General features: G+C 29.8%; 1 long non-coding RNA gene across 1 annotated transcript; it reads right to left on the bottom strand.

The window, feature by feature from the left end:
* Positions 1 to 677: 677 nt before the first annotated feature.
* Positions 678 to 1483, bottom strand: LOC126834048 (uncharacterized). The gene is made up of 3 exons (XR_007685030.1): positions 1393 to 1483; positions 931 to 1092; positions 678 to 841 (listed from the first exon to the last, which is right to left on the bottom strand). It is a non-coding gene; the product is annotated as an uncharacterized LOC126834048 (long non-coding RNA).
* Between the last annotated feature and the right edge of the window lie 12494 nt (positions 1484 to 13977).

Genomic DNA, 13977 nt, shown 5'->3' with positions numbered 1-13977 from the left:
TTATTTAAAAAATAATTAATTTACCTTTGTACATAGTGGAGAGGAAATGGCAGAGTGGGTAAGGCATTAGTGTGTTTGGCACTCACTGTTGCCGGGCAAAAAATCGTTTGGTTAAAAGAAGCCGCCATCTCTCCGGCAATCACAGCTATAAACTTAAAACGCTCTCGACTCCAAAATACTGAATTTATTTTTATGTATATGAAATGCTCTGGGGTTAAAAAAAACTAAGCAAAAAAATATTATTTTTTACAAAAAATTTTCTTTTATTATCTCATTGTATAATACTTACTATAGGAACCGGTGCGCAGAATTTAGCGTTACGGACAGGCCAGGAGGACAAACAATGATCAGGAGGTCTTTCACAGAATTTTAAACCAACAAATGAATACAACAAAGACCGGGAATTTGGAATTTTACAAGTAAATCGAAATACTTGCTACAAAATAGTTAATTAGTTATAGAAATATTTTTTTTTTTTTTAATTACAGAGGTACTCCTGAAAATTGAGGGTATTTATAGCCAAAAATATCAACAGCAGTTGGAGCGCCCCACCTTAAGGCCACGTCGTCCACTATATGTGCAGCAGGACAGAACATAAGAGCGCCGACTGAAAGGCTGGATCAAGGCTGCCTTACTGTTAAGGAATTTCTCTCCTACACAGGCCACTTGGCCTATAACATAGGTATACCGACAATAGTACTAAATAAAGACTGCCAGGCGAGCAACCGTCCGGTAAAATACCATCCTCCTCTCAGGCGACGGACTGACGATCCGTCCCGGATAGCGAATTCATCAAGAAATCATCTCATGATTGCACGTTGGGCCTTCGTGGCCCGTTATGCTACAATTAAAAATATAACCTTAATAAACTAAATTTTTTTAATAAGGAATATAACAGGTTATAAATAAAGTTGTTTTATTTTAACTTACAATTTAGAATTGGGAGATGGTGAGGAGCAAAATGCTCCCGTTGTTGAAGCTGCCGATCCTGTAGTTGAGGCTGCTCCTGTAGTTGAGGCTGCTTTTGTTGTTGAGGCTGCTCCGGCTGTTCAAGCTGTCCAAGATAATAACGCCATTCTTCTCAGTAAGGCTCTGAACAGAAATATTAAAAACAATTTGTTAACAATTATAATAGTATACAACATATTTCTTAATGGCAATACATTATATTATATATAAGAAAAAGGAAATATTAAACATGCAATATTTAAATTTAAAAAAAAAACTAATAAAATGACTCGTACACCTAAATAATAAAAAAGGATACTCTGTAAAAATATATTTTGTCCATATCATATTAATAATAATTTTTATGACCATTAATATTATTGTTGATAATCCGTTTATATTTTTATTTATTTGTGTTAATAGTTAATGATGACTATCACATACCCGAGGACGACGACGAAGTTCTCGCGTTTATCGGGCAAATGGAAGGACAACGTTTGAGAAGGGAGCAAGATAATATTCCATTCGTTTCGGCTAATTTGAATGAGGATATAACACCGCGACAAATAAACAGTTGTGGCATTTGCTTGGCAGCCACTAACATACATGCTTGCATTCCGTGTGGCACAAATGTTTATGCCACGATTACGGTGAGGATGTGAGGGGCAGAGGGCGTTGTCCCATTTGCAATTCTGACATCTATATGATTGTCAGAATTTTTGACTAGCATCATATTGTGTAAATATTATTTTGTATATAAAATTAATTCTGTAAATAATAAGTGTAAATAGCGTAAATATTGTAAATTGTAAAAATAGGGGGTTGTGATAGATCGCCTCCTCGTGGTACCTTCTGGGCAACGTTCATCTTCTCAAGACGAACGGCTAAAGATCTATTAACTCAGTGGCCAAACTATCATTTATAACGTTTTCCTGGCCTGATTACATGCAACCAAACCGAACACAATCGAATCGAAAGATTCTCAGGCCACCTAAGAAAGCTAGGGTCTACCCTACGCATTTGCCAAATCAATATTGAAGGTATTAGCAGATCAAAAAGTGACTGCATCTCCCGAATCCTCAGGGAACAAGACATCAATATTGTAACGGACCCACCCTTATCAAGGCTAATAGATACATATATATATTTATTACATTGTACAACTTATCAGGACTAACATATACATATATATATATATATTATGTTATATAACTTCTCATTATTATGTACCACACGTGCCGATTTCACATCAGACCCAAAAGGTCATTACAGCATCTTGCGAAAGCAGACAACTTGCAATTCTGTTCACAGTTGACCTCAAACACGAGGCCAACCACTAAGAGAAACTTAACGTTTTGGCAACTACCGTGCGAATCTCACATCGAAGCTAGCCAATTTCGACCATGCGAAGGCTGCACTCTCATGCCTCTACCCTTCCTCCACCGTTGACATAAGCGGATGCCATGGACGAGCGAGGTCATCCACACGCGGACTTTCGATAATTGCGAGGATTCCCACGGCCATTCAGCGAGCGGACCAACATATAAGGGAGAACTTCAGTCATAGCAGGGCAGATGTGCTGGGACCACCATACACTACACTTGAAGATTCTACCTATCATCTTCTTTTGAAGTCTTAAGCGGCTCATAATTGTCTTAATCATCATATTTTTGAAGCATACTGAACTTATGCTATTAACTGTTTGTCGTTGTACATGTTTTATAAGTATATTAAATTAAATGTTTGTGATTTACTCTGAAGTTATTCTATTAAATATCTAAAAACCTATCACCACGATTGTAACAACACTCAAACAGCCTGCAATACATACGTACAGGGCTACAGGGTTGCTACAATATAGAGGACCCATAATCGACTGTCTCACAACCCCTCCCACATTTATTAAATGGCTGGAGGAGCTAGAACTTTCTAATACCAAATAAATTGTTTTGTTACCTTATTAATATTACTCACTATCACTTACATTATAAAGTACCCTATTTTGTTTAATTTTTATTTTTATTTATCTATTATACCTATTAAGTACTTTTTTTACAACATTTAAGATTATTAGATATACATATATATTAATATAAAGGGCTGCGGGAAAAAAGATCAATGTAAATTTATTTTTGAAAATTAGATTTTGGTATCAAATTATTTGTATTGACGTATTGTATCTTTTATGCGCTCGAACTAGGGAAAAAACAGATTAGTCGAGTGACTAAAAATATATTAAATTTTTCCCAACTAATAAATATAAAAATATTAAAAAAAAATAAATAAATAATTAAAAAAAAACCAGAATAAGCAAGTCATTGTACGGTACCACTGCAGGTAGAAGAATAAACATACCGCGGACGCGGTGGCCGGTCACCGGTGGATCGGCACTGGTCGGCAAAATAACGCGCATGCGCAGACACAATGCGCCCGACACAGAAGTGTCGGCTAAAATACGGTCGGCGATATTATTTTCGGCGTGAATCTTTTCGGTTTCAATATTTTCGGTTAATACATGTTTCGGCTTAAAAATTGTTCGATGAAAATATTTTCGGAACTATTATTTTCGGCGTTAATGTTTTTCAGTTATAATAATTTTCGGTAAAATTATGGTTGGACCAAATACTTACGGCTAAAATATTTTCGGCTTTTTTATAGCCTCCCAATAAAATACTTCTTTGTATAATAGGATAATCTTGAAATATTTTACAAAATAAATAAAATATATTATATTACTTTTTTATATCCACTGTACTACTGTATATTCACTATCGGAATTTAATTCTATCAGCTTTAACGATTACGCTGTAAAGCAAAGGAAGTGTAATGGTGTATATAGTAGCTCAAAAGGGATGAATGGGATTGCCTAGTAATACCAAAGAGTTACTGTAGTGTCAAATGTGTAATGTATGTATAATGTTGATAATTTGAAAACTTTAATAATTTAAAAAAGTTCCTTTTTCGGTTATCATTAGTACTTAAACTAGAATTGATACGTTTTGTATAATCGACTAAAATACATTGGATTACAATGGAATATTGGACTTGTCTAACAAGCCAACCCCAATATACAAAACGTTTTTTACCTATTTTTAATAGGTAGAAGTAGATAAGAGTTATATATACATGTCAGGCGAGTCCTGTATCAGTAACTACATATAGGGTAAAGAGTAAAGACTATAAAAGTAAAATAGTAAATAGTAATACAAGTCCAATAAACAATGAGCCGTTTCCAAAAAGTTATTTGTATTTTCAATCAAAATAAAATAACAAAACCTTGTAATAAACATTTTAAACATAATGTGGGCTCTCCGTAGTCCGTAGACCGTATGTGGCCAAAACGATAGTTAAGCCTCAAAAAATAACAATATGTTTAAAAATAGTTTCAACTGATAATGAAATGTCCGGTCATCGATTATCGAGTTTGATAAACTCGTATTTACTTTTTATACCTATTTATACTATTACTGTTGCCTACATAAAAGATGACATAAACAGAGTACATGAAAATAATAAATGACAAATGAACAGAGTAGCCATAAATCACGAAATCGAATATAAGGAAAATTTGCTCTTTGACGTAACTGTCCATTTCTTAGTACCTACGTCTTATTGGTTATAAAATTATTTTGTAATCTGTGAAAATACTTTGTTTCACTCATACATTTTCGTATAACATTTTATGGAGGTTAAAATTTAATTTATCTATTTTTCATCTAGATAAAATTGTATTTATCTTTTTCTTTTAGCTAAATAAATGTTAAATGAATAATTTAATATCTTATCTAGATGATATATTACTCAATTATCCGTTATCTTATCTAGATAACTTTATAGTTATCTTTTCCCAACACTGGTCGTAATTCTACTATTCACTTGCGTTGTTCTACGTCTTAGTCCTACATCTTAAGTTAAACCATACTATTTAATATTGTTGTTTAATGTTATTCTATGTCTATCGTGTAACTAACATTATTTTTGTTGCGTTAATTCTATTAAATCAATTCTAATTCATACGGAAACGAGTGTTGCTTCAACTTATTTACTTTGGTCACCTTGGAGCCCTAGGCCCGCATAACAAACATTTAAATGAATATATTTATAAAAAAAATGCAATGGATACAAAAAGTGGTTAAATGTTATTTCATATTTTTTTTTAGAACCGCCATTGTTAAGACCATTTTTTAATAAATAATAATATTATTTTACTTAATACTGATAAAGAATAATAAATATACGAAGTAAAACAGGGCTGCGTATACTTTCGTCCCTAAGAAGGTATATTTGGCAGGTAATTCAACTGGCGCGGCAACTTTAAAACATTAACTTCCATTTTGTACCTATACACTTTGCAATACGTACTAAAAAATATATAGATTATAGGTGATACCTACACGCATTTATAAAATAAACAAAGATAACAGTTCAATAATAGGTAAACAGTTTTCTAGAGATAATAAAATATCGTTTTTTTGGTGGTGAAAAATATACGTTCGGACTTTTTGTCTCTTTCAAAATGCCATCTGGAAATATTTTTTAAAAACAGCCTCGTTTGAGTCGTTAGCTAATAATTACTCCTTAATAATATGTCATGCTGGCAGCACAACTAACACCTTTAATAATCGTATATTGTATACAAGTATTGTCAGTGTTGGCATTACTGAGAGGCAGTTTTTTTAGGGGCGGCGATTTGTCCGGCGGCGTTTTGTCGATTTTTTATCCGGCGACGTTTTGTCGATTTTTTGTCCGGCGGCGTTTTGTCGGGCGACCTTTTGTCGTGCTTCCGATACAGTGCATCCGGCACAGAAGTGTCAGCTAAAACACGTTCAGTGACAATATTTTCGGACTTATTATCGCCGTAAATAATTCGGCAGTATCATTACCCTATATTATAGGGCCTATAACATTAAAATAATAGAATCTAAATTCAAAATCGCCTCGGTTAATTGTCAGGTTTAAAGCCCAAAAATTACACCCAAAACAGTGAAATGCAAAAAAACTATTAATTTCTTAAAGGTGGATGTACCTATAATAGAAGTCAAGTTATAGTTAAAAATAATAGTAATTGATATTTGTTTAAAATTACCGAGTTTGAACAATTTTTCCATTTGAGGAGTGATTTAATATATCCTTTAATTTTTTTTCATTTTGGCTAGTCACTTTTTATTTTTTGGAATACTTTCTATTTTAACATATATAAACTTAACTTATAGACTTATATATAACCTATGGTATACGCTTTACACAAAAGTTGTGACAACATAAATGTACGAACTACGACCTGCTTGTACTATTTCATGGGACTTATTGTACATATAAGTACAGAGTATATTTACATTCCCCCGGACTTTTGAGACAACTATTATTTATAAAACTAGAGATACAGATAAAGATGTCTAGAGGTCAGTCGGCTAAATGTCTGTTATGGTTTACCTTTGTGAAACAAAATTTGTTCAAACGTAGTATGTTATATGTCAGTACACAGCGGTTCTGAGAGGGGTGCCCGGCTACGCCGGCCATGGTGTCGTGACATATTTAATAGATAAATTAATAATACATTCATATTTTTTTGATCCATATATTTAAATCCATAAATTGATATTTTTTTAGATGGCTAACCAACAGTTCATCCTACTAAATGATCATAATTAAAAATTGTATTATTCATTATGTAGTATTAATTTTAAAAAATATAGCAAAATCTATAGCTTTAACTTTTTTAGAGTGGAGCGAATACTTATATTATACTTCTATAAATAATAAAATAATAAATTAAATGTTGATGTTGAATTTCAATATAAATTAAAAAATGTATTGTTCTTATTTTTGTAATTTTTATTCAGTGCTTCAGATATTATAATATTACTCATTTATTAAATGAAAAATTAGTTTCAATAAAAATGATAATATTTTAATAATAATAATAATATTTTATTTTTTAGATTCCGAATTCGTACGGTCCGTGACAATATTTTCCGTGACTTTACGGCCTCCCCGCGCAGACTTGTATGTAAACCTAACCTAACCTAACCTACTTAACCTAACCTTGTGTGTATATATTTCCAAGTATATAAGTACTTGCACAAGACCGTTGACGAGTTAACGTATACAACGATTTGTTTTTAAAAAATCGATCAACACATAAAAAAACACCACGAAATTCGTTTGCATAGAGTTGTTTTCTATTCAAATCTTTAATTTAAACAGGGCAAGATGTTTTTTAATGTACGGTATTAATACTAACCTAACCGCCACCACGTGGTACAGGTAGAGTTAAGCGGGACAAATGTAAAAGCGTTTTTTTCAAATTTCAGTAAAAGTATTGAGTTAAAGCTAAAAGTAATTGTCGACGGTATCTAAAAATAGCTTCACTACATATGTTCTGTTGTATAACGGTATTAATAAAAACGATCCGATAACATGCGATATTTCTACAAAATATATTTGCATAAAAAAACAAACCAGTAAACTTGTAAAATACAAAATCATATTATTTTACAATATTATGTAGTTTGTGTTCCAAATTGGTATAAGACGGGTTACGCACCATGGCTGTGGCGTACAGCTGCTTGGAGTATATATAATTAGTTTATACAATAATAATATAAGTTATGTGAAAATTGTTAATGTATAATAACATTATATGATATGTGAACGTTTCAAATGAATAACAATATAAATTACAATGACACTGACGATTATCCATACTAGAAACATCGGCAGAAATACCATAATAAACAGAAGTTTCAGCAACAGTGCATAAGAAGTCAATACAAGTAGCAAAGGTGCAATAGCCGTGAGTAAGAGTACCAGTATGACAATACTAGCAAAAATCAGCACAATAGCTACTGCACTGACCACAACTCCGTAACACACCTTTGCGAATAAGCCTTTGCTCATTTCTCGGATGCCAGTCAGAAAGGTTGTTCCAACAACCTGTTAAATACATTTGAAGAATACAGCGATAGAGTTAAATTCAAAAATTAATTTTAAACTTACAAGTTCTAGTCGGTGGGGTAGGTATATAACTGTTAAAAACAAAATAATATGTAAATTTCTATGAGAAGTTTATTACCTGTGTTTCGACCTGCAGGATCGGCAAATTTGGTTTTCCAAATTCAATAAGTGAAGTTCTGTCAAGGTTTTTGACTTCGGGCAACACCATGCCAAAACCAGGGTAGGAAATCATATCTACACTGCAGTGTAAATGGCGACTGTCCATCGTCAAATTCCAACTGACTTGTTCTTCCTTATATAACTTTTTGAGAGAGGTATTTTATATTTTAATAGATTTCGGAGAAACTTTTAAGCGCAAAATATTTAAATTTCTATGAGAAGTTTATTACCTGTGTGTCGACCTGCAGGATCGGCAAATTTGGTTTTCCAAATTCAATAAGTGAAGTTCTGTCAAGGTTTTTGACTTCGGGCAACACCATGCCAAAACCTGGGTAGGAAATCATATCTACACTGCAGTGTAAATGGCGGCTGTCCATCGTCAAATTCCAAATGACTTTATGTAGTCCTGATTGGCTCATTGTTCCAACCAATACAACGACCATCAACACAAAAACCGTAAAATTCAGTTTATACATGTTGTATTAACTGTAAGAAATCCTTCGAAACAGGAAAAATTACCAAAAACGGTTCGGAGAAATATGTTGTTTTACACTGAAATGGTGCGGTGATACAAATGTAATATTAACATCAATAATAACAGTTACGATATAAACAAGCCGTTTTTAATACATATGTACCTATATTAAGAGTATTTGCCAGCATATAAATAAGTATATCATATGTTTTTAAACAATATATGTGTTACTTTTTCTTTTTTGAGTGCCGTATTCGTATATGTTAGACTTATCTTCTAAGACTAATTTCCAACCCATACATTATATGAAAAAAATTTTGTTTTATTTTATAAAATATTATTTTACACCAATTCCTTATAACTATATAGGTATATTGTAGGAAAATGTATTTATTATTTTATTGGGTGAGCCCTGCATTAGTTTACTCTCAAAATAATTGTAATTTTTTAGTTTTTATTTTTGAAAACATTTTTTACTACAATATTAAACAATGTTTAAATTTTTATCTTTTTTTTTTTTTTAATTTTCTAGAGCTTTATGGACCTTTAAAACTATATATTTATTTAGTTAACTATATAAGTGTTTAATTAATATTTTAAATTAAAAATAATTTACTAAAAACATTGTTCGATAATCAATTTTGAATAATCATTTTAAGATTAATCAACTCTTATCCTAAATTTGTGGTACATTATTCTCAATTTAAAAAGTTAATGAAATGTTTGTGTTGCCATTTAAGTTTCAAATGTCGATAAAGCTCTAAAAAAATACTGCAATTATAAAAATTTGAATATTAAAAAATTGTTTTAAAATTAAAAACTTAACTAAATTTCAACAATTTTAAGAGAAAACTGGTGTAAAGAATCGGCCGGTATATCCTAGAAGTTCTCAATTCTTTTATTATCATAAAAAAAACCGAGTGAGCCGTGGAAATTACTCACAATAGTTATGTGTAAACTTAATATTTAAGAAAATATTATTGTTATACATTTATTAAATATAATATTAAATAATAATTATACATGTTTACATTATGACGATTTAATTAAATAATGTTTTGTTTTAATATAAAAAATAGTTGTTCGCCTTAGTTTTTGGAAAATCAGGGTTCTACGGTCATGAAAAAAAATAATTCAAACATTTGAATAGGTACAAACAACCAAACAAAATACGCTAATAAAGGACTTGTTTTTGATAACCAACGTGCCCTAATATTTTGTATGGTATTATTTTTAAATTTAGCTGTGTGTTAAGACATATTATTATGTACGTAACATTTTTTATAAAACATCAGTGAATTTTTCAAAAAAATGGTTACTTTTGTGATATTTTAAAATTATATATTAAGTTTTTAGATATGAAATCTATTACTATTGTCAAAACTTGAAACCCCCCAAAAAATTATTCCTCTTTGACAGACTTGTAGCTGAGTGATACTCAGCTAAATTCACCTAAATTAAAACAATGGTTTTAGCCAGTATTTTGTTTAAGGAAAAACCCAAATTTAAAATTACCGAAGTTAGAAAAATTACATATTAGACTGTAATTAATCTATAAATAAATATATATATTTTAGACAATATAAAAGTGTGAAAATATCATTTTTGTAAAGGGTTTTCTCAAGAAGCACTTTTTCGGTCTACATGATGGGTTTCACAACTTATAGAGAATATCATGGAGTATATTTAAAGTAATAGAACTTATAAAAACCAGTAAAAATCTAACAGCTTAGAAGGGATTTGAACTCGGTCACTGAACCAGTTTCTTCGGTTAGCAATTATTGGGTCTTTTACTATTCAACTTTTTTCAACTTTTTAATAAGGAAAACCTAAAAAGGGGAAAAATTTACCATTGTCAATCATTAGGTTGCAATGTGTATGTTAATCAACAGTTAACATGTATTGGAAAATATTTCTATTATATTGTTAATTAGGTACGATATATGAGTAGCTATAGCAGTAAATTGTTACAGACAAACGATCAAATCCCTAATCGTATTGACCCTATTACAAAAAAACACATTTTTTAGCACATTATTGTCTTTAGGTACAATTATTTTATTGATACTTAAATACAAGTATAGACGGTGCTATACCATTATAGATTCGCATCGGAGTGTTTATTCGAAAGTAATTTTATCACTTTCAGCTGTACTAATTCATATAGATTTGTAACCTCCCAACCCTAATATAATCCATCCCCACCGCACCAGCTTTTTTTTTATACAAAGATACTTTATCTTTTACTGTTGATGCTAAATAAAATGTCTGTTTGAACTCATAGTATATGTATACTATTTAGTTTGGCCTATATAAAAAAAAACCACTGAACTATTTTATTTTAAAACTTGTGTAACACTGAGTTACATTTGTTTATCACTTGTTAAATTATGTTGGAATGGTCAATGATTTATGTTACAATCATTTGTACTCAACATAAATAATATTTTATTATATAGAAAATACATGTTATATACTTCCATTACAGTAAAAGTTTGCGACCTGAACATAATGTACCACCATAACAGTCAACTATTTTTTCGAGTTTTAAACAACTGATATTATAAAAGTAAACCTTACCTAGGCACTACTGTAGCTTTTGTTTTATATTCTCTACAAATATAATGAAAAACAAATTTCAATATGAATAATAACAATATTATTTTAAAGCTGGAATGTAAGTCTCCCTAGAGACAGAGGCCTTTTAAATACCTAAAGGTGTAGTAAATAAATAGAAAAATAATGTGCATAAGTATTGTTAAAATATTGGAAAAAATCAGTTTTGTATTTAACGCAAAACATATTTAGGTAACTCATGTATAAATATATCGGTTTGAAAAACAACAGAAACTGTAGGAATGCCTACACATTTTATAAAAGTTATATAAAATCATCTGATTTGAATTTACGTTGATTTAAACTTAGTTAAGAAAGTAAATAGTGTTCAAAAATAAATACAACTATGAGTGATTATATTATGAAAAATTTGATGCGATGCCAATCGTAATATTTAATAATAATTAAATATTTGAAATATTTTTATGGATTTACGAATTGAAGTATACGGTGTCTAATAAACCTTTTTCGTTTAATATGTTAAGAATACATATGAGTTCTAACTATTGGCAAATTTTCTACTTAAAGGTCCTAAAATTATGGTTAAAAAACTAAAAAGACAAAAAAACTTGTACCCCCTAACCTAACCCCTAGGTGGGTGGAAAATGGGTGTAATTAAAATTTGAAACAACTGACGTGTGCGGGCATACCGAAGACATCCTTCATTTACTTCGATGCCAATTTACAGGTGTCACATGAGAAATTACTAAATCTTTTTATTTTTTATGAATCTTTAAGTGCAAGGCTAGAATTAAGCAATAAAATAATAGAGTAATTGTATTTAGGTACAATTATATAAACATGGCTATTAAAGTTTTAAAGGACAAGTTAGGAATGGAAATCTGTTAATATAATTGAAATTCTACGTATGGATGAAACTTGTTTAGGGTAAATTGCGATGGAAAATTCCAAGACAGATGCCTCTTACAGATCTAATGTTATAGTACATAAGCAGAAAAATAAGCAGACCTAAATCACTAGAACTTCCCTTGAAATATATAAAAATAATTAAAAGTTGGTGTATTGATAAATCTCGTTTTACATTAGGATACCAAAATTGTTTGTAGCTATGATAAAAAATGTATGTTTTTACTTTGTAAGATTTTCGATACTCGGCTAGAAACAAATAAAATGTCTTATAAAAAAAAATACAAAGCTACTTTTTTTTTAAAATAATATTTCGGTTACTCAACAACCGTTGTTGTTTATTTATGACCGAAGTGTTCATATCTAAGATATTATTTCGAGTATTAAAAGCTATTTTGTCATTATCAAATGGTTATTTGTAAAATAAAAACTTTAATAATCCTATCATTTAATATACTAATTAAATTTTATATGTATTGATTTCGTACATTATAAATAATGTGTTAAAATTAAAGATTAAATAAAGCAAATGGGTTATCAGCAATTTTGAAGAGTTTATAATTATTTTGAATAGACTTCTTAAAGATCTAAATGTGTAAAAAATAACGTGCATAAGTATTGTTCAAATAATAAAAACATGTTTTTATGCTTAAGACAAAATAATATTAAGGTTACATAATATTTGAAAACAACTACTTCTTTTACGATTCATAGGCTGTAGCCACGATTATTAATTTTAAAATTTCAACCTATATTGAAAAAACAATAGTCATAAAATCGCAATAACACCACAGCCAGGCTAGAGCAGAAAAATATTTTGCACGTGTATTATTCAAATAATAATATGTTTTTGTATTAAGCAAAACAAGGATGAAGTTAACTTAATACGATTTTTTTAGTTTGAAGCGATACCAAATTATCTTATCTAATATGCAATACGAATACTTATCGTTGGAATACTAACATTATTTCTAGTAAAAATAAATAATGAGTAGGTAATGACATTTTTAGCTGTGTACCATTTTCTGTTCTCAGCTGGAAACAAATAATATAACAGATAATACATGATGGAAACAGATAATATGTCTTATCGACCAAAATACAAAATTACAGTTCTTTTTTGAAATAAAATTTTGGTTATTTTACAACTGTTGTTGTTTATTTATGACCTAAGTGTCTTAATCAAAAATATTATTTTTTAAGAATAAAAAACATTGTCATTATCGAAGGTTGTTTCTAAAATAAAAACTTGAATAATCCTATCATATAATATACTACTTGAATTTCAAATCTTTTGATTTCACACTTTATAAATAATGTGATAATTTTAAAGAATATATATATATGAAATGGGGTATCAGAAATGTTGAATACTATGAAATATATTATAAACCGTATGTGTTGTATAGTAAATAATAATATTGTTCCTGAAACGAATGATTAATATCGTCCCAAATGATATAACTAAACGACAACTTGTTTTAAATTTACTTTTTTTACAAGCTCATACTTATAATTTTGAAATAATTAGAGTGATTGAGTAATCATGTACACAACTACATGAAGACGGTTCTTAAAGTATTAAAATTAATCTTCAGAAATTGATATCTATTAACCCTTCACTGCACAATGTTCCATATATGGAACTATTGTATGTATTGTTTACATCTGTTCTTGCTATACATCTTTGTATGCACAATGTTTCATATTTGGAACAATTCTTTAATTAGTATTTTTCATGAAACCAAAACTCAAAAAAAATTTATTTTTATTTTTTTAAGTAGTACTAAGTACATTTATAGCATATGGTTTAAAAAAAAATCATTCAGTGAAGGGTTAAAATAATATCAAATTCGGTGTAATGATAAAACTCGTTTGGGGTAAATTGAGATGGAAAATTCTGAGAGACTTTTCGTATATCTTTTTACCAGTACAATACTAAACTATTGTTTAAA

The sequence above is a fragment of the Adelges cooleyi genome, unplaced genomic scaffold (assembly GCF_023614345.1).
Source record: "Adelges cooleyi isolate 19-005CV unplaced genomic scaffold, UGA_ACOO_1.1 ACOO_flye_CR_arks_rails_tigmint_CR_PRNA_20, whole genome shotgun sequence".
NCBI classification, from domain to species: domain Eukaryota; kingdom Metazoa; phylum Arthropoda; class Insecta; order Hemiptera; family Adelgidae; genus Adelges; species Adelges cooleyi.
Note: the sequence above shows the minus strand (reverse complement) of the source record. Positions and strands in the feature narration are given on the sequence as shown.